Source organism: Muntiacus reevesi, chromosome 22 (assembly GCF_963930625.1).
Source record: "Muntiacus reevesi chromosome 22, mMunRee1.1, whole genome shotgun sequence".
In the NCBI taxonomy this organism is placed as follows: Eukaryota; Metazoa; Chordata; class Mammalia; order Artiodactyla; family Cervidae; genus Muntiacus; species Muntiacus reevesi.
This window is the reverse complement of record NC_089270.1, coordinates 37,487,530-37,510,591: the sequence shown is the minus strand read 5'-3', so window position 1 is coordinate 37,510,591 and position 23,062 is coordinate 37,487,530. Positions and strand designations below refer to the sequence as shown.

The window sequence follows — 23,062 nt, the reverse complement described above, 5'->3', positions numbered from 1 at the left end:
TGGCATCCAACCATCTCATCCTCTGTCATCCCCTTCTGCTCCTGCCTTCAATCTTTCCCAGCATCAGGGCCTTTTACTATGAGTCAGTTCTTCACATCAGGTGGCCAAAGTATTGGAGTTTCAGCTTCAACATCAGTCCTTCCAATGAATAGTCAGAACTGATTTCCTTTAGGACAGACTGGTTTGATCTCCTTGCAGTCTAAGAGACTCTCAAGAGTCTTCTCCAACACCACAGTTCAAAACCATCAGTTCTTCGGTGCTCAGCTTTCTTTGTAGTCCAACTCTCACATCCATACATGGCTACTGGAAAAACCATAACTTTGACTAGATGGACATTTGTTGGCAAAGTAATGTCTCTGCTTTTTAATATGCTGTCTATGTTGGTCATAGCTTTTCTTCCAAGGAGCAAGCATCCTTTAATTTCATGACTGTAGTCACCATCTGCAGTGATTTTGGAGCCCCCCAAAAATAAAGTTTCTCACTGTTTTCATTGTTTCCCCATCCATTTCCTTGAATTAATGGAAACAGTGATAATACTGTTCCTTCTGATAAAATATAATGGAAAATTAAGATATAAGTGTCTGAATTTTGATAGTGACATAGCAATTCAAAGTTCATTTTTTCCCCATTCTTACAAGTTATTATTTCTTATTTTCTGCATTGTTTTTACCATGCTTTTACTAGCATGTCATTTTGCTTTACTAACTTACTTCATTATATACATATCATCTTATACAATTAGAGTCTAAGTGCCATGTAGCTAGTAATCTTGCTTTACTTATCTTTTTATTATTTTTCACCTGAACATTATTTCTGCCTTCTTAGATCCTGGTGTAATATATAGCATAAAGATAATAAAGACTCAGTAATTCTTTGCTGAGTGAATGAATGGACGAAAGCATGAATGAATGCCTTTCTATTTCTCACTATGATAGAATGTCAAATTGGGTGGCATTTTCTCTAATGACTGAGAAGCTTCTACAAGAATGAGAGCTGTTCTTTCCATGGCCAGCATGTTGATATATGTTGAATTGCTTTTCATAGAAGAAAAACCATAATATTCAATAGCAGCAAAAGTAACTTCTCATTATTAGTCCTGAAAAATCTCCTAGACCTAGCTAACCTCTGTACAGGTAAGGTTTCTTAAACCTTAACTGAAACCTTAACTGAAACCTAATTTCAGTTAAAAAACTAAGCATCTGAAATATTCTGGGAAGACAGTTCTTTCAGATCTGTGATATTCTTGAGTATTTTGCCAGTGGAAACTCTATTGTTGAGTGGTTCTTAGCCTTTTTTGACTTTTAATTGTAACCAAAGTAATTTCTAATTGCCTTAGGAAAAATGATGCATAGTAACATAGTCATCTTTTAATGTTAGTGAAATAAGGGCAGTGATATACCTTATTTTTATTTATTGGTAAAATCATGCTTTATTTTTTAGACTAATAGATAAGTTTAAATTAATTAGCATTCCAGATTTTGACTCAGTGGACTGAAGCAAATTCTTAACTTACTTTTTGTAAATTATCCTTAAAGATAATACTATAGCCCATGTATTCAGAGACTTGTCAAAAATATTTCTGGCATACATTAATAAAATTATATTTTTATCCCATACATGTATCCCTATGCATGATAATTCATTGTAATCATGGACATAGGAAACTTATACCACTTGCTTAATACTTATTGTGTTTGCTTATAGAAGTTAGATTATGAGCCATCTTGCCCACTTGTAATAGTTATCGTATTTGTTAAAAGGATATTATTAAAGTGGCAAATACTGAGAAATGAAAAAGCTCAGCTTTTGAAACAAATCACTAACTTAATCCAGGAAATTCAGTTTTCATTCTTTTTAAATGACAGTGAAATTGCTTCTGTTTTCCAAAAAGTGAGACTTCAGCTGTATTAAACTTGTATATGTAATCACAAGAAAAATGACCAATTTTCATGTATGAATGCTCAAATTAAAAAGCTAGAACTTTGATATGTTACTACAGTGGAGAGGTAGAAAGAAAAAGTAGAGAATAAGAATATGTACATTTTATGCATCAATATGAGAATTTCAACTAGTATTAATGGAAGTTGATCAAAAACAGTTTCAACTGAGGATTTTTCTTTAGTGTACATTACACTGACAGTTTTCCAACAAATTTCCTTTTGATTTGTTTTTGTGGACATTTTTATGTGTCTGTGTATGGAAACCAACTTGCTATAAATATTTAGGGTCAAAAAAACTACTCTGTAAATTAAAATATCTGGGTATTGGAAGTTGAGACAAATATGTTCCCTGATGTATAAAAATCCCCAGGTGAAACATCCATAGAGGTAGCATACTGCTTCTGAACATAAGTCTAGGAGCCAAAGGACTTGGGTTTTAATTCTGCCTCTAGTGTTGTTTGACTGTGGGCCTCTTGCTCTTAGTTACCTCAACTATAAAATGTAAAATAATAATAATAATAATAATAATAATAATAATAATAATAATAATAATACCTGTGTCCAAAGATTGAGCTTCCCTGGTGGTTCATTCGTAGAGAATTTGCCTGCAGTGCCGGAACACTTGGGTTTGATCCCTGGGTTGGGAAGATCCCCTGGAGAAGGGAACTGCTACCCACTCCAGTATTCTGGCTTGGAGATTCCATAGACAGAGTTTTCTGGCAGGCTAAAGTTCATGAAGTTTATTGTTAGATTTTAATGAGATGATATATGTATAGATATAGCACAATTAACATAAAATTACATACCAACCCTATAAGGATCATTATTATCCATGTTATCTAATTGAGGGGCTTAAGGCACTACTGTTCATATAATTTTCTTAAAAATTACCAACTACTAAAATGCAGCATGAACTTCAAAGTCATGGTCTCTTCTGTGACACTAGAAATGGAATGTATGCTTACTGAAACAATGTGTCCAAGTTCATTCACTTGATAGAAGTGATCTCAGTATCCCCATGTGCCAGGCACCCTCCAGATGGCAATCTAATTTGTAGATTTCATGATTAGATAATTACCATAGATCTGCTCTCCAGAAAAAGTGTTTCTGGTTTTCAGTGGTGAAATCATATAGTCTATGAAGATTTGCTGAATAATCTAAGAAATAGATCAATGAATTATAATGTATACATACATATTTTATATCTTATTATTCAGAATATTATGGTACTGGAGTAATAGTCCAAAAATGTATTTTATTAAGATTATACATATGCTTCTCGAGTTGTCCCCTTCACTGTTGGCCATGCACTCCTATGATCTGGAAGTTATTATCTGGAAGTCACCCCAGTTATTCCCCACCTACCACACACACTAATTCTTATCTTCATTCAGATCGTAGTGATATTTGGTAATATAAAGGAAGGTTGGTGTGGTAAGAAGTGCCGAAGCACGTTACAGCACCTAGTGCATTTTCTTCTAGAAGTTATTATAGAATTGCTCAATAGTTTTACAATGGGAAAGAAAGTGAGCAGCTGTTCAATGGATTTTGTTTTCAGAACATCTCACATTTTCCCATTGATGAATTGCATGAATCTTTTCAGCTTAGAGAAAATGGAAAATGTAATCCATTGAGTACACCTTTGTATTCAAGTGATTAAGTGTGTTTCTTTAAAAATATATTTTGTCTGCAGAATAGATGGTTAAGTTTTGGACACCAGTATCTAAAATGCTTGTAAGCATTACCACCTGAGCTATAAAGTAAATATGTGAAATTGCTTTTTTTTTTTTTTTTTCCTGAGCCAAGGACTAGCAAATCTACAATTTTCCTAAAATGTACTTTTAACTGAACTTTTTTCCTCTCTTATATAATATGATAAATTATGCATTCATCATTGCCTTCAATGGCTATCTTTTGTAAGATACACTTTTAAAACTTCCAAACAGTGCTTAGCTATTTTGCATGTTATTTGAGTGATTCTCATGTTGCCATCATGATTCTAAAATTCTACCTGATATCTTCTTATGTCTGGTGTCAGGGAATCAAGTAGTTACTTTACTTGTCCTTAGTTCACTGCTGTTGAATGACTTTTACTCTTGGAGTTCTTTCTCTCAAATCACCTTGTGCTAAGTTCATAATTAATAAAAAAAGAGATGTGAGGTATTATCTTTTACTCTCTCATTTTGTCTCTAAACTGTCGACAGAACAATCTCAATGTTCTTTGTCAAATATACAAAGATTTTCCACTATTTCATCCTGAAGAAAGAAGAAATATGCACAGGTTGATAATAAGAATATTCAGAGAAGGCCAATGCCAAAACTCCTAAAATTAGGACGTCTAACAGATCTACAGCCCTATTGGTTGAGATTTGGTGAAACATACCAGCCAGTCAGTATGCACATCAGACGACAACATGTAGTTACGGTCTAGTGCCTGCTCTTTTGCTTCCCAAACGCGATCCAAATTTTGAAAACCATTTTAGATTATGTAAATGTAATCATTTTATATATGCTGAAGATAGTAGATTCTAAAACAACAAAAAGCCTACACATAACAGTTTAATAATGCAGATAAGGTGAACCTTCTGTCCTTATAATATGCTAATTAAGTGCATTTGTGTCTCCAGTAAAAACTGTGGCTATGTCGTGATGAATAAGAACTTTAAACACACATGACACCTCGTTAAAATGTAATTTTCACATCATATATCTGAGCTCTTTACTTTGGCAGCTGAGTAATGTGAATGCTGGGCAGAGAATCTTGAACATTTTGAAGCTGTCACGTGCTTAATAGGTAGCTGAATCTGCTTCCTGGACGGTTTATTTAAATATGTTGCATCCTAGTCACAAAATAGAGCCTGGAAGTAGTGGGATGTTAAATCAAACTTGCCCTCAGCATATAGGTTGCAATTGCTTCATGGTTCCACTCGAGATGCCACATTGTCTCTAAAGTTTAATTGATGTAAATCTCAGTAGCTGAGTGAACTTCACAGAAAGAAAAAATAGTCAGCTACTTGTTGCTAATTTCACCCAGGTCTTTATTTTTACGCGTCAGCTGTTTGGCTGTCTGCAGAGGCGCCCCGTCTCCTTCTCTCCACTGCTGCTTCTCTGCTTTTAGTGGCAGCTGCTGCCGGAAGGGCATTGCTGCTGGTGACTTTTCAGGGAGCACAGCCAAAACTTACAAGCTTTGCAAAAGCTATTCTATTGCCACTTAATGTCAGCTGAATTCTCTTATGTTTGTTTTTACATTTCTTATATTTTACTTCTTTGTAATTTGAAGGCTAAACCTTTCCAGAATGACACCCTCTGCTTTTCAGGCTCTTCATATCAAAATCTCAGTCCTGTACAAAGCAAAACTTTACTGGGTTTCTACAGCCAAACCCAGTGTTAGCCTTTCATCCCACATAGAGGTGACCCTCTTAATAAAGGAGACAGATACAGGGATAAAAATGTTCAAAATTTCTATTAATTTTTCCTACATAGTGACATCCCTGAAAAATGTATAATTATTAGAACAGTAATCAAAATTATTTCTACATGTAGCTCACAGTCATAAAAGATGACTTACTTGTGAATAAGCTTCCCACTCAGACCAGCTGTCTTTTCTGTAACCATTTCACTGCTCATTAGCACGTCCACCAGAGGGCAGACAGGTGGAACTGAAACAGTTTGGCTCTTCATTATTAGCACATCTTGTCAGGGTTGGCAGTAGTGATTAAAATGGGATTTCTGGTTATCAAGGGATCCCACTTTAGAATACTCTGCTTCTATCCATATTACCATAGGTAAGTGAGAACTGACTTTATTACATAGTAAAGTCTGACATTTGCTTTATTTTTCCGTGTTTTTTTTTTAATTCTATACAATGAACAAACAGAATAGGATTGCCAACCAAAAATACAAATTGAAGCAGAAAAATATTTCCTTCTTAATAACTACTTTTACACCACAAAGCTAAATTCTCAAGTAATAATGATGAATGACCAAAAATTTAAGATACCTAAATTACAGGAATAATCTACCATGCTATATAATTTTATGGAATGAGACATGTTGTCAGATATCCCTGAAAACAAATGGATTATGTACCTTAATAATAATTCTTCCTGGTTTTCTTCATGCCCTTCAGTAGTACAAATCCTTGGCCAAACTCTATGTATCCACTTACCCCAAAGAAGACACAAGTTAAAATTACCTACTGTCATGTGACTGAACTATTTTAGCTTTAGAATTTGGATTTTTAAAACTGTTAAAAAAAAATGAAATTCTACCAAAAATATACAAATGCACATGAAATTAGGTATTTATTGATTTCATGGCTTAGAATTATCTCTAAGAAAAATTCGCACTTTATTTGTAAACACTTTGTTCAATAAAAATACAAAATGATAAACTTTAAAAATTTTTAATACAAGCTTTTCAAAATCTATGAAAATTTTGCTATATAGTATACATATGTACATATTAAAAATAGATTTTTATATTTTATAGAGAAGCCCACTAATATAAATCTTAGAGAAACAATAATAGTGGGGAGCAGTTCTGAAAATTCATGCTTCATTGTGATACAAAAAAAAATAAATCCCTTAACCTGTTTGTGGAGAGGAAGCTTGAAAGTGGAATTGAAAAATATTAAAATAGAGGTGAAAAGTGAAATTCAGGCACAAAATCAAGCCCGCTATAGAAGGCCACAGCAGGGAGCTGCCGGGGTCCAGCCACAGCGGAGTCCCTTCGGATGAGCAGCATCAGCGAAGAAAAGAAAGCCAGTCGAGTCTTGGTTAAGTGCAGGATCAAGACTACTTTATTTTTTTACATCAGTGCTTATATACCTTAAAACCAATAATCCTTTAAAGAGGCTTAAGGTGGGGGGAATGATAAGATGCATAAGGTGCATAATCATGGGTTACATCATAAATAACTTTCCAGAACAGTCAATACCTACACATAACTTTTAAGCAATTCAATGGCAGCAGCTAGTCAGCTGTGAAAAGCCATCTACAAACCTCATCTTCGGAAGCTCAGCCCAAGGAAGGGTCAGAGGTCTCAGAATCCCTTCCTGATCACACCCTAAGGAATCTTCTCAATCTCATAATGGACTCTGTCTACTTTTGCTTATGGGAGAGATAGGCCTGTTTCTTGGGACCCATGTGCCCCCGGGGACTATGTTGCTGCCATGCAAAGGTTTCAAGGAGGGATTTTAGGTAAGAGGCAGACTAGTTTTTAGGGAACATAGAAGAACGCCAAGCATCAGAAGATGAAAGGACCAAGGCCTGGGAGTGGATGGTGGGGCGGTCCCGAGGAACCCCCGGAGGTCCGGACGCCTTTGCTGCCAGCTCCTTGAACCCAGGCCTTGTCACGGGCGGGGTTTCTGTCGCCGGCTCCGAAAGGGAGCCAAACGGGTTAATTCGGAAGTCCAGTGATTAATAGGTTGTTTCTTCCCCTTTCTCTCTTCTTCCTCCCTTCCTTCTTTCTTTTCATCCTTCAAGGCGTGTCTTTAGGGAGCTGAGGTATGCTCTGTGGTTACCACTGTTGAACAGGCCAGCATTGACGCTGCCCTCGTGGCGTTTACAGAATAGGGAAAACTTGGAAGAAGAACCAAAAAGAGAAAGGGGGACGGTGTGTCAGAGAACAGTGTTACTGATTAGCTACTATTTTGGAGTATCTTATTTTCTGGCCTTTTACATAGATTATCTAATTTAATCCTAACAAAAATCTTGCAAAAAAGCATTAGCTTCATTTCCAGTTAAGGAAATTTAGGATCAGAGACAGTAAATAACTCACATGTCACATGCATAGTCCAGAGTTGCGGTTAGAGTATTAACTGTCCGATCTTCCACTGTGTCGTGTTGCCTCCGTTGGTAATTAAAAAGGAAACAGGTGCCATGGTTAAGGGGCAAGGGGAAAGCAGGAAGGCAGCGTGGAGGTAGTACATAGAACATAAGTAAAGCTGGTAAAGTGAAGCAGCAAGTGCAAAGCGGCAAGGCCACATCTAGCTCGTTTAGAACAAACACAAGCACACAGCAGCTAGTGTTGCGGGGTAGAGCCTTCCTTCGCATCGGCCTTGCCCCAGAGCTTGGCCAGCAGTATCAGCGTAGGACCACAGGGCCGCTGTCAGACAGGCAGACCTTCCTCGCCTTGGTCTCTGGTTTCATTTGCCTGAAGGATAAGAGCAAGCAGTCTCTGCTGCTTTCCTGCGAACTCTGCCCACCTGGCTGAGATCTGCTCTCAGAAAATTAGGTGCCATGGGCTTGTCAGGAAGAAGGTGTAGGATGGAGGAGCTACAGGTGTTTCTGGAGAGAGATTTGGAGAATTGGAGAGATCATTCCAGAACACTTCTGTTTTCTAAAAGAAGCACCTGCCATCCCATCACATTGCACTAGGTTTCACATACATGCCTTGACACTTAAAACAATACTGTGAAGTACAGATGTGAAAACTAAGACGTAGAAATGTAAAGTCATCTGTCTGGAGAAACCCAGTTTGTGAACATAGATGTAAACTTTAAAGAAGCCCAGGTTTATTTAAGTAAATCATGAAGCTGAGACACTTCGTATTTACAATGAAAAAATTGTAATGCACACAAATATACAGTAGAATGTGATATAATGGTGTATGGTTTTTCTGTGTGTGTGTGTGTGTGTGTGTGTGTGTGTGTGTGTGCATATATGTGTGTCTTCTTAGAAATGCTTGAAGAAACAGATTTAATTATTGAAGGATTAGAAGACTTAGAAACTTGCAGAAATTCTGAGCAATTTAAAAGACTTTAGAGATTTGGGAACTGGCTCTTTATTAGATTTAATTTTACTTAACTTATATTAATTCCATTTTCTTAATCTAGATGTTTTGCTAGCAATACTTTTATGGTTACTATCTATGAGCAAGATTAGTAAAATGGGGGAGAAACGAAGAAACAAAAGGAAGGAGGTGATGAGGCAAGAAATGAGGGAAATAACCATTTGTCTCCTAAAAATGAATGGACGAGAAATGAATGAGTTCTTTTACTTCAAGAAGAAAGTGGTGAAAGAGCATGAATTTTAAAATGTCATTTTTCCAAGATTGATATAAGAAATAACCTCAAGTGGTTAAAGATAAAATTAAAGACAAAATTTGGTGTACTTATGCCTCGCTGGTTAACCACTCTTGAGGGCAACTCGGCAATATCTAGTAGAGCCAGTGGGGCTTCCCAGGTGACTCAGATGGTAAAGAATCTGCCTGCCAATGCAGGAGACACAGGTTGGATCCCTGAGTCAGGGAGATCCCTGAAGGAAGCAGTGACAACCCACTCCAGCATTCTTGCCTGGGAAATTCCACGGACAGAGGAGCCTGGTGGGCTGCAGTCCATGAGGTTGCAAAAGAGTCAGGTAAGACTGAGTGACTGAGCATGCATTTAGTAGAGCCCATGTCTAAGTGATTCCTTATATACCTGCAAGGGGTTTCCCTGGTGGCTCAGATGATAAGGAATCTGCCTGTAATGCAGGAGACCCAGGTTTGATCCCTGGGTCAGGAAGATACCCTGCCTGGAGAAGGGAATGGCAACCCATTCCAATACTGTTTGGGGAATTCCACGGACAGAAGAGCCTGGCGGCTGCAGTCCACCAGGTCTCAAAGAGTCAGACACGACTGACCGACTAACACACACAAATACTAGCAAATCCACTTTTAGATTTGCTTCTGGAAACTTTCTTACTTTTGTCCTAAGAGAGCAAGGTTTGTTTGAGGTTGTCCAGGTGACTAATAAGCAGTTGGAATAGGAGATATGAATGTGACATCTATCTTCACTGGCACCAAAGATTATAAAAGCCCTGGTCAGTGTTGAAAAGTGAAAGTGTTGGTAGCTCAGTCAACTCTTTGCAACCCCATGCACTGTAAGCCCCCAGGCTTCTCTGTCCATGAAATACTCCAGGCAAGAATACTGGAGTAGGTATAACAGTTCCCTTCTCCTTGGATCTTCCCAAACCAGGGCTCGAACCCAGGTCTCCTGCATTGCAGGCAGATTATTTACCATCTCAGTCACCAGGTCAGTGTTGAAGGTAGAGGGAAGCATTATGTGATCAGTTATACCTTAGAAAGAAATATACCAAGTCAGGTACTGGTACCCATGAAATGATAAATAAGAAAAAATCTTATCCTGAGATTTACTCTTTCTAGTAATATCATCCATCCGGCTTCACGCTGGCTATGATATCTCAAAGAAGCTAGGATTACAGTTTCCCAAGCACCAACAGACTTTAACTCCTATAACTTTTTCTCAGAAATCATTGCACTGTTTGTAAAAGAAGCTCTTTCTTGTCAGAAAAGGAAATTTTACTCTGAAATTTTAATTGAGTGTGACTTATTATAGTAACTCATGTGTTTCAGCCACTGTGCATATTAAACAATTCTTAAGATTTAATTGCTTCAAATTTATTTTATATCACCTTCACTGAATTTTCCCCTAAGTATGAATAGATTAACCTGCCATACATTCTAACCTGCCATATATTCTGTATTCTTATAACAACTTTTAGTATAATAATAATTTTTAAGCTGTCAGGATCATGGCAAAACACTTCAGGGACTGAACAGGATGACCGAGTTGGTTGATCATGTTCGAATTAAGAACTTGCAATGCCATGACATAAGCTCAAATGCCCAGTTTTTGAAAGCATGGAAAATATAAAATTTTCTAAACCAAATAGGGAACTAGAGGATTTACATATCAATGAAGGTTGAGGTTTTAATTCTCTGAGTTACAATAGAAAAAGCTGAGTTAGTCAGAAGAGATTTGTGCCATAAAATTATTGTATTTCAGAACAGAATATCACATAAGGAATTTAAGAAAATAATTATCTAGTGGAGTTGAAAGGGATATTGGGTTAGATTCTAAAACCATCTATTAAATTAAAATTAAATATTACCAAACCTATTTTGAATCTCCTGTAGTAGTTTATAAAATATAATGAGGTTTTAAAAAAATATATATCCCTACAAAGTACAGAGATAGCATTATATGTTATAGTGTAATGTATAGTGTACATAATAAATGGTACCTTTACAAAGTATATTTTACAGTAATTTAATTACATAACAGAACTATGTGAATTCATGTAAATTGAGTGTAATAACTGTGGTACAATTCCTTTGTATTAAAAAAGAGTTCCATAGCTATTCCTGTGTAAATCATTTACATGAGAACGTTTTCGCCAATAATATATTGACTTGTACTTTCCCATTAAACTTATATGCAAGTATTAGAACACTTATCAAGTGCCTAAATGATACAACTACAAAAGTATTGTGGTATAAGAATATTTAATGATATGAGAACTGTTCATTATGTATTGCTAATTCTTTTTAAAGCGTGTTTAAATGATTTGGAATTTAGGTTGTTATACATTTTTCTACTTTCATTTGTGTTTGAAAAATTTTATACAAAGCTTTTAAAAATGCTTTATGTGAAATAAACCTACTCATTATATCTAGTACAGTTATTCACAAGCATAGAATCCAAAGTTTTAATGATAGTTAATTCTTTTTATTTGGCCTTGCCATGAGGCTTGCAGGATCTTCCTCCACCAGGGATCAAACCCATGTACCCTGCGTTGGGAGCTCAAAGTCTTAACCAGTTAATTTCTTATTGGTTCAGATTTGAGCTGGGATTCTCCAAATTTCTGTAGTGAATATGTGCAGTCTTCAAAATATATGAAACACATTTCTTAAAATTAATATTGCACATTGTTGGAATATAATAATCTTTAGAAGTCTATGATGAGATATTAAAAGGCCTTCTAGTTGTGTTCAGGACAACTGCCCAACTAACTGATTCTCACCCACTTGTGACTAGGACACACAAACAAGAAACTGCAAAAATATTCTTGAGAGAATGAAACTGAAAGAGCTATTCCTAGCTTTTTTTTTTCCTTTGCTATAGAAGAAAATTTGTAGTTCTTGAAAGTATTGGCTATTCCTAGAAACTTTACCTCTACCCCGTGATGACTGAGGCATTATTTGCTTTAGTGGTACTTTCTGTTGATTTTGACTTTTAAACTTTTTAAACCATCAGTTTTCACCAGTTACTTATAAAGATTAAAATTGAAAAGGGAAAAATATAAAAAGAGAACCATATATTTAAGTGTACCAGCATTGAAATTGAATAAAAGAGTCAACCTTCCTAATCAGAGATCCAACTTAAATATTTTACTTTTAGCTTTGACAGGAAGGCAGGTTAATTTGCTCATCTATGACATTCAGTATTATTTTCTTATGTATACAACTGTCCCCTTTTTGTGGGCTTCCTAGATGACTCAGTGGTAAAGAATCTGCCTGTCAATGCAGGAGTCGCAGGTTCAACTCCTGGGTTGGGAAGATCCCCTGGAGAAGGAAGTGGCAACTCACTCCAGTATTCTTCCCTGGGAACTTCCATGGACAGAAGAGCCTGGCAGACTATTGTCCAATGGGTCACAAAAGAGTTGAACACAATTTAGCAAGTAAACAAGAACAACATGCTATTATTTTCTAAGAAGTAGAAAATAAGTACATTTATTGAATATTGACTGTTCAGTTCAGTTCAGTTCAGTTGCTCGGTCGTGACCAATTCTTTGTGACCCCATGGACTGCAGCTTACCAGGCCTCCCTGTCCATCACCAACTCCCAGAGTTTACTCAAACTCATGCCCATTGAGTCGGTGATGCCATCCAACCATTTCATCCTCTGTCGTCCCCTTTTCCTCACACCTTCAATCTTTCCCAGCATCAGGGTCTTTTCAAATGAGTCAGTTCTTCACATCAGGTGGCCAAAGTATTGGAGTTTCAGCTTCAGCATCAGTCCTTCCAATGAATATTCAGGACTGATTTCCTTTAGGACGGACTGGTTGGATCTCCTTGCAGTCCAAGGGACTTTCAAGATCTCCAACATCACAGTTCCATTAAAATAAGATATCCAAGAAATACTTTAGATGACTGAGAAGCACTAATGATTGTTATCTTTGTGTAATTATATTAGAAACTGTTGATAAACTATTATAATGTTTTGCTGCAGTTTTATGTAATTATTTTGGGAGATAGATAATTTTGTTCTAGAGATCAGTGAGTTTAAATACTCTGATGAATTAAAACCTCTTTTTACATTTCTTTGTATAATAAAATTTCAGTATTTGCAAGTAGGTTACAGGCAAGTGATTCCTAAGTTATATATCATAATGGATCTCAAAGCATAGTCCAACAGAAATTTTTTAAAATGCAAGTTCTTAGGTTTCACCCCAAATTTTTAGATCAGAAAATCTGGGGGTGAACTCAGTAACCTATTTTTAACAGGCTGCTAAATTTGAGAATTAATATATAGGCCATAATCCCTCAATTATATAAGCTAGGGTAGTGTATACTACAAAGTATAATAAAAATATTACACTATTTTTTAAATTTTTTTGCTTTCTAAATTTCTGATTGCCTTTAAGTGTTTCCCAATCCCCTGTCTGAAAGAAGCCATATAAATCACTAAGGGAACACGTTAAAATGCAGATTTCCTACCTCTCTCAAATCACAGCCCTAAGATGTTGATTCAGTGTCAAGTGAGATCTGGGGACAGTATTTTTAAAGTGATTCTGGGTTTGAAAAAAATATATCACTACTTTAGATTCCCTAAGGTGTAAATAAAATTTGTATCTTAGCAGAAATGTTATTTTAATGCATTAAGCATCCGTGGAGCGAGATATACTATCTACCTTCTCTCTGAGCTAAGGCTGTTCTGACAGTGAAATGCATCACTTTGTTTTGATTAAATGACCCTGTTTTGTGTCCTCATAGAATTACTACCTGTGTGGTTGACAGAAAACAACAGTAGCCTAATACAGGATGGACACATCCCCTCACAGGCTTGTCCTGGCAAAGCAAGGTGCCATTCATCTTCACCTTGGGTAGCTGGAATAAATTAACACAGTGAGAAGAGCCATGAAACATTTTGTAGTCATGCAGTGCCTTACGAACACTCATGGTATAATCATGTGTTGAGAAACAAACACCAAAGGTAAGAAAACGGGCAGGAAAACAAGTAAGGCCTTTCCCTGTAGTTGAAAGAATGTATAGTATAATCCTATGAGCAATACCTCAAACTTCTGTATTTTAATTTAAGGCCAAGCTATATTTCATACTCAAAAGTGATGGTAGCTAGAATTCTGAATTTTTCATTAATGTTCATAATTTTCCAAGTACATTAACACATGGTCAGGAATACATGATAGGTCCTTCTTCTCTTCATTCCCGCTCACTTACATAAACATGGACAGATGATATGTTTTGAAGTGCTATTTTGCTCTCTGAATCTGATCACCCTTTATGACTGTTTCTTCTGGCTATTCAAGGCAGGCATGAATGGCACTCAGCTTTGCCAGCTGAGATCTGAGTGGAATCAGAAAATGTGCCCATGCTGGATCAAACTGATGTGTAAACTTTCTTTTGTCCAGCCCCCTGCTGCGCTCCTTCTTTTCCTTTTTTAAGACATAAACATCTGGTGGCTTTGACTCAATAAGGATGTAAAATTTAAAAGCACATTTTCAAATATGAACCTGTTGAATAAATATGCTAACTCACTTAAAAGGCACTCAAAATTTTATATCATTTTTATTTTAAATTAAAATTGTGCTTGGAAGTGCTGTGTCACTAAACAAAATAAATTCTCCCTTCATTTTTAAAAATATATCTATTATTAGAGTTATCCCTAGAAATGTTTGGGTTAGTAACTAGATTGAATAGTAGTTGTTTATTCCAAAGATATTTTTGTTCAGCTTCCTCTAATTCTTTAAATTTTATACTGTCTCTTCCCCCAATTTAGAGCTGAAAATGCAGTCATTCATTCTTCTTGCATTGAAGTTGGATTTATTTGTTTTCAATGTACTCTATTCTGATTCGGATGAAAGATAATTCTGCTATTTTTCCTGTTTAAAATAATATGAAATACTAAAGTAATAATATGAAGCCTCACACAAGTCTTTAGGATTTTTTGCATCTAAATTGTAGGAAAAAGGAAAATCTAAGAGGTGGAAAATCTAAAAATCATGTTTCACTAAAAGCCATCATGATTACCTATTTTAGATTCGAAGTATATCCTCTTTGAGATAATTCAGAAGCCTTTTAGTTTTCTTTAATTATTTTACATAATAAGGCTAAAGTTTTTATGTAATTCACTCTGTTAACAAATAGTTGTTGAATTCTTATGCCCAGCTCTGTACCCAAGATCTTAAATTAATTAGAATGAATATGTGATGGAATTGATCCTTTTAAATTTCAAAGCAATTCATTTAAGTGTTAAAGTGGACTGATTATACTGCTTGAAATGGGATGAGGAGGACACAGTTATCATTTTGCAGAGTATTGATGGGTACTATAAGCAGAGGATGTAACACTGACTGCATCCTAAATATATGAGCTCCCTGCTATTTTGATATGCTCAGGTTTTACTAGATTCATTTCTTTTTCCATTAATGAGAAGGAATAATATTCACTGATTCAGTTTGTAGCACTTGGCCATTATATGCTGAGCTGTATAAACAATGAGCAGCTGTATCATTGTTTATATTACATGATTTTGTTTACTCATTTAAAAATTTCATGACAACAGTATGGCTTGGCTGCATGCTTATGGTAATGAAGAAGTTAATTAGCAATGTTGAGCAGAATTTCAAGAGATGACTTTTAGCAAATAATACTGAAAATATTATAGTAGTCATCCACATATAAACAAGCTTTAGACAAATGGGAAACAGGGTCAGATTATAAAAATCATATTAGAATCTTTCGGCTTTAAGTTTCCAAAGAATAGTGCAGATAAACATACTCATCCACATACCATAATTTCCCTGTTTTTTTTTTTTTTTCTCCCCTAACAATAAACTACAACACGGGTGGATAATGGAAGATTACTTTAACAGAAAGTAAGCAATCATCTTTAAATAATAAATTCACTCTGATAGAAGATGATGACTCTGCCAGTAAAAGAGGCAGACAGCTTACCAAGAATTCTGGAATTGCATGAGCTTTCCAGCCCAGAAATATTGATAGACATAGTCTGAGTGTGTTAGTCTGCCTCATATTAGAGCCAAAGAAGTCTGAATTCAAGCACCAGGAAATCCATAATTGGAAAGAATCCCACAGTCACTGCTGATATTTTCCTCTAATTATAAGTGACTCTGTGTGTCCTAAGTCCACTTAAGAACTCTGGATTCTGATAAGAAAAGTATTCTCAGTCTCCATTTACTAGATCTGGTGTTATCAGAAATTCACTTCTGCTGGCTATGCATTTAGAGTGTCATGTAGTATTTGATACAGTGATATGAAAATGCTTATATTGGTGTATTTTAATGCAGTGCCAATTTTTGCCTGAAGGCTAAACAGAGGTTAAACTTACATTTCTTGATATTTGTAATTTAGTGGATACTATGACTCGTTCAGGAATTCATTGTGATTGTGGCAGGTGATGTCACTTTATTCTTATGTCATGTCACCATCACCAGTAACTCTAAGTCCACTGGGTGGACAAGCCCACTGGGCGATTAAATATGGATTCAGTTCTCATGGGCCTGAAGAGGTTACTTTTAATGAGGGAAAAGGTATTTTTTCTTGTTTATAAACATCATATATATGTGTGTGTGCGTGTTGCATCTGAGTGGGAAGTGCCAAAGTTATTAAAGCCAAGAGAAGTTAGAAGATTGATGATATGAGATATTTTGAAAAGAGATAATTCCAGGAAATTGTACATAAAGCCTCTCAAGATTTTTTAGTTGGATGGGTTATGAGCACACTCAAAATATCAGATTTTATTTATTCAACTTTTCATGAGTATTTATTATGTGCAAAATACTTGGCATAAATGGCTATAAAAGGAGGGGGAGAGAAATAGATTATTGATAAATAAATAGAATGGTTTAGGAGGGAAATCAGAGGTGTCTTCAAAGACGTGAAGTCTGTGGATGAGAAGATATTCATACTTGATTCCTCCTACAGTGAGCACGAGCAAGTAGTTAGAAACCATAGGGTGAAGACAGATCACATTATGTTATAAAATATAGCTTAAAATTTCAAAAATTAGCCAATTATAATCTTGAAGTCCTTTCTGCCTTCCTAAATTTTGGTAAGTTCTAAAATGATGCAGAATTGACAAAATTAGCTTCAGCATCCCTGCAACCTGACAGCTTTCATGTGAACTAGGTGGCAGTGATTTTAAGGTCTACACAAATTTCAGAAATATTGTCAACTCCAAATGTGGAAACAAAGTTTATTCTAATAATGGTTTGGAACATGAGTACATGCCATGTTAGGACATGACTGCCTACTGACTGGTAACCAGAGGTGGTAGGGTCATTTTCCCAGCAGTGCTTCTGCCAGAGATTATCTGAATAAATTCAAATAATTTTCTTAGCCTCTCTTTTTCTGTAACCAAATAAAATCTCATCAGTACAGTGCTATTACTAATATTATCTAGGATTTCTTTTAGTAACAGGTCCTACTGTGGCGACTTCTTCCTTGGACTATTCTTAGGGGATTTACTGAAACCTCTCTTGCTAACTATAAATATAATGTAACATTTTCAAAGTAAAACCACGGTTATGAAGAAAGAGGAGCTTTTGAAATGGTGTTTTAAAAAATTATTTCCTTAAAAGAGAATTGTTTTTTTTTCCCCTTGGTATTCTAAACATACAATATTTTTAGGTTATCCAAAAATAATCCAGAAAAATAAGTGTTATCACATCCACTTGAAGGCTATATATATACCTTAGACAGTTGTATGTATACTAGCTGCAGTATCACAGCTTCATCTATAAAATGTTAGTGCTGTATCTCCACTGATACATATTTACATTTATGCTAATAGAAAGCTATTTAATGTTGATTTGACTGTTTTCGAAAAGACCAGTTTCCCCTTGTTAGGTACATGTAAGGTTACGGTTGTGATTAGTAAGCAGTCAATTTTTGGCATTCAGTAGGTTCTCTTATTCATAATTAAGTTCACTTATTCACCTTCATACAGTTTAAACATTTATTACTTCACTCTGTTTTCAGTGAAGATATTTGGTGGGCACTGTGTGTGAATTTAACATTATAGAAAAAATATATATATATTTTCCCCAAATGAACACAGGCCAGTTGGGGATGCAAGCTATAAGTGAATAAACCAGCTGCAGAAGGAACAGGAAGAGCATTCATAAACTGATGAAATAATACTCAAAAAGGAAAAAGGCATGAATGACTCTGGCAAAAGGGGAGATATAAGAAGTTTGGTGACATACTCACTCCGTAGTTGCTATTACCCAACAAAGTATTTTATTTCTCATAGTTTTATGTATTTTTTATTTTTTAACCAATAGCCTATCCAAAAGGGTATTATATTAGATAGTATAAACACTGGATTTTTAAAAATTGCAATTCTTTCTCACAGATGAGCTTATGAACTAATAAGATATTTTTACCCTAAATAAGTTCTTTGTCCGGTTCAGTTCAGTTCAGTTCAGTCGCTCAGGTGTGTCCGACTCTTGGCGACCCAATGGACTGCAGCACGCTAGGCCTCCCTGTCCATCACCAACTCCCAGAGTTTACTCAAACTCATGTCCATTGTGTCGGTGATGCCATCCAACCATCTCATCCTCTGTCATCCCCTTCTCCTCCTGCCTTCAATCTTTCCCAGCATCAGGGTCTTTTCAAATGAGTCAGCTCTAAGCATCAAGTGGCCAAAGTACTGGAGTTTCAGCTTCAACATCAGTCCTTCCAGTGAACACTCAGGACTGATCTCCTTTAGGATGGACTGTTTGGATCTCCTTGCAGTCCAAGGGATTCTCACGAGTCTTCTCCAACACCACAGTTCAAAAGCATCAATTCTTCTGAGCTCAGCTTTCTTTATAGTCCAACTCTCACATTCATACATGACTACTGGACAAACCATAGCCTTGGCTAGATGGACCTTTGTTAGCAAAGTAATGTATCTGCTTTTTAATATGCTATCTAGGTTGGTCATAGCTTTCAAGGAGTGTCTTTTAATTTCATGGCTGCAGTCACTATCTGCAGTGATTTTGGAGCCCCCCAAAATAAAACCAGCCACTCTTTCCACTGTTTTCCCATCTATTTGCCATGAAGTGATGGGACCGGATTCCATGATCTTAGTTTTCTGAATGTTGAGCTTTAAGTCAGCTTTTTCACACTTCTCTTTTACTTTCATCAAGAGGCTTTTTAGTTTTTGTTTACTTTCTGCCATAAAAGTGATGTCATCTGCATAGCTGAGGTTATTGATATTTCTCCTGGCAAATTTGATTCCAGCTTGTGTTTCATCCAGCCCAGCATTCCCCATGATGTCCTTTGAATATAAATTAAATAAGCAGGGTGACAATATACAGCCTTGACATACTCCTTTTCCTATTTGGAACCAGTCTGTTGTTCCATGTCCAGTTCGAACTATTGCTTCTTCACCTGCATGCAGATTTCTCAAGAGGTGGGTCAGGTGGTCTAGTATTCCCATCTCTTGAAGAATTTCCCACAGTTTATGATGATATACACAGCCTAAGGCTTTGGCATAGTCAATAAAGCAGAAATAGATGTTTTTTTCTGGAACTCTTGGTTTTTCGATGATCCAGCGGATGTTGGCAATCTGGTCTCTGGTTCCTCTGCCTTTTCTAAAACCAGCTTGAACATCTGGAAGTTCACAGTTCACGTATTGCTGTAGCCTGGCTTGGAGAATTTTGAGCATTACTTTGCTAGCGTGTGAGATGAGTACAATTGTGTGGTAGTTTGAGCATTCTTTGGCATTGCCTTTCTTTGGAATTGGAATGAAAGCTGCTCTTTCCCAGTCCTGTGGCCACTGCTGAGTTTTCCAAATTTGCTGGCATATTGAGTGCAGTGCTTTCACAGCATCATCCTTTAGGATTTGAAATAGCTCAACTGGAATTCCATCACTTCCACTAGTTTGACCCAAAAATATTCTAATGCTTGCCCATTATTTTTCCATGTATTTACTGTAATATAATTTCTCAGTTGATGCTTTTATTGAGAGTCATTCAGCTATCTGAATAAATAGGAATTCATCATGTTGGTAGCAGTGGTTTAGTTGCTAAGTCGTGTCCAGCTCTTGGGACTCAGTAGACTGCAGCCCACTAGACTCTTCTCTTCAGGAGATTTCCTAGGCAAAAATATTGAAGTGGGTTGCCATTGCCTTCTCCAGGAGATCTACCAGATTCAAGGGTAGAACCCTAGTCTCCTGTTATTGCAAGCGTATTCTTTTCCAACTGAGCCACCATGTGGTATCCCCCAAATACTCTTTATATTGTGGCTGTGATAAGCCTTATATTCGAAATAGTCCTATTATTGATAAAAGCAAATATTTTATATTTAAGAACTTTCATTTTAAATATGAATAACAAAAATTATTAAATTTCTGTAAAGTCTTATCCTGATTACTTGAGTTTCTCTAGTATTAAAAAAGGAAAAAAGAAAATTTGTCATACAAAGTGATGCTAATTCTTTTGGCATTCACCAGCATACAAAGATAAAGATAAATCAAGAATATAAATTAATCAATTACAAAATGTATTAAGTGTTCTTAATTTCCCATACTAGATATGCCCTGGGAGGTTGCTGGGGCATGTGACGCTCCTCTGTCCATGGGGATTCGCCAGGCAAGAATACTGGAGTGGGTTGCCATGCCCTCCTCCAGGGGATCTTCCCAACCCAGATATCAAACCCAGGTTTTCCATTTTGTAGGCAAATTCTTTACCATCTGAGACACCAGAGAAGCCCCCTAAAAAAATATTGTTTTCTTAATTTCCTATACTAGATATGCCCTGTGAGGTTACTTTAGGAAAGAAAATTGCTGTAATATCCTATAAATGTCAAAATTTGTAAATAACTCACTAACTTCACGATGGAAGGTATCATTTCTCTTTGATTGATATGTCCTATAAGATTTAAAATAAAAAATAACATAATGGATTTTAAAAAGTATAGAGCTATATAAGGCTTCCCTTTTGACTCAGATGATAAAGAATCTGCCTGCATTGCAAGAAACCTGAGTTCGATCCCTGGTTCAGGCAGATTCCCTGGAGAAGGGAACGGCTACCAATCCAGTATTCTTGCCTGGAGAATTCCATGGGCAGAGGAACCTGGCAAGCTCATGGGTCGCAAAGATTGGGACATGACTGAGAGCTAACACATTTCACTTTTTCATAGGACCATATAACACTGAATTTGGATTAAGTAATATTTTGCCACTGTTTTCTTTGAAAAACTTATTGTCTGTTCCTTCATATTATAAAGTAACATCATAAAAAGTGTTTGACAGATTTCAGTATTAGCTTAAGCTTGTGAAAGAAGAAAACAATCCAGTGAAATTTAATATTGAAAATAAACCCATTCCAAATAATTCTGTTTTTTTGAAATTTATCATTCATTGAAAGTTTGCCAGAACTCTTCGTATGTTATATTCCTTATTTTTTTTATTCAGTCCCTACCTTACTTAGAAAAGATTTTGTCTTATTTTTTTAATTAAAAAATAAACTATATACCATCAAATTCACTACTTTAGTATAGATTACTGTAAATTTTATAAAATGTTTTAAATTCACTACTATAATCAAGGTATAGAATTTTTATTGTTCAGTCACTATATAAATGTCCTACTCTTTGCAACCCCATGGACTATAGCATGCCAGGCTTCCCATCTCCCTGAGTTTGCTCAGACTCATGTCCATTGAGTCAGTGATGCCATCCAACCATCTTATCCTCTCGTCCCCTTCTCTTCCTGCCTTCAATCTTCCCCAGGATCAGGATCTTTTCCAATGAGTCGGCTCTTTGCATCAGGTGGCCAAAATATAGGAGCTTCAGCTTCAGCTTCAGTCTTTCCAATTCAGGGTTGATTTCCTTTAGGATTCACTGGTTTGATCTCATTGCAGTCCAAGGGGACTCTCAAGAGTTTACTCCAGCACCACAGTTCAAAAACATTAATTCTTTAGCATTCAGCTTTCTTTATGGTCCAACTTTCACATCCATACATGACACTGGAAAAACCATAGCTTTGACCATACGGACCTTTGTCAGCAAAATGATGTCTCTTCTTTTTAACATGCTGTCTAGCTTTGTCATAGCTTTCCTTCCAAGGAGCAGCATCTTTTAATTTCATGGCTGCAGTCACCATCCACAGTGTTTAAAGTCTGTTCTGTTCCCATTATTTCCCCATCTGTTTGCCATGAAGTGACAGGACTGGATGCCATTATCTTTATTTTTTGAATGTTGAGTTTTAAGCCAGATTTTTCATTCTCCTCTTTCACCTTCATCAAGAGGCCCTTTAGTGCATAGAATAAGAGCACATAAATTAAAACTGAAAAGAACTAAGAAAAACAACAAAAAATACAGTGAGGAAAGTAACGTCCAACAGATGTAAAGAACGGTCTTTTGGATTCTGTGGGAGAGGCAAGGGTGGAATGATTTGAGAGAATTGCACTGAAACATGTACATTATCATATATGAAACAGATCACCAGTCCAGGTTCGATGCATGAGACAGGGTGCTCGGGGCTGGTGCACTGGGATGACCCAGAGGGATGGGATGGGGAGGGAGGTGGGAGGGGGTTCACGATGGGGAACACATGCACACCCATGGCTGACTCATGTGAATGTATGCAAAAACCACTACAATATTATAAAGTAATTAGTCCCCAATTAAAATTAATTAATTAAAAAAAGAAAATAATGTCTAAAAAGACATATTGCATAACCTAATATCTGGCCACAAATTTGACAGTAAAGATTTTTTCCTATTGATGAGAAAATAATAAAAAATTATTTGTATATGTTTATATAACTTAATTATCAAATATTACATTCAAAAGTGATTAAATGTTTTTATACATATTATATATATTATATTATATATATAATATATATATTCCATTTCTGAGAATGGATTCCACTGTCAAGAACTGATTCCATTATTTCAGTGCAATAATTTTTTCCTTATATGAAATCAATTTCTTTTACCAGTTTAAAAGATATGTTCTACTTCACTTTGTAGAAGGATGTAATGAATCAACTTCCCTTTAAAAATAATGTTCATCACAAATGTAATAATTGCTTATTCTCAGGCTTATTCTCCAGTCTGAACATCCTTAGTGTTCAT

The 23,062-nt window shown here is 36.0% G+C and overlaps 1 protein-coding gene across 5 annotated transcripts in view; it reads left to right on the top strand.

Moving 5' to 3' along the window:
- ADGRL3 (adhesion G protein-coupled receptor L3) overlaps positions 1-23,062 on the top strand; it is a 938,528-nt gene that overhangs the window by 616,850 nt on the left and 298,616 nt on the right. The window lies entirely within an intron of this gene.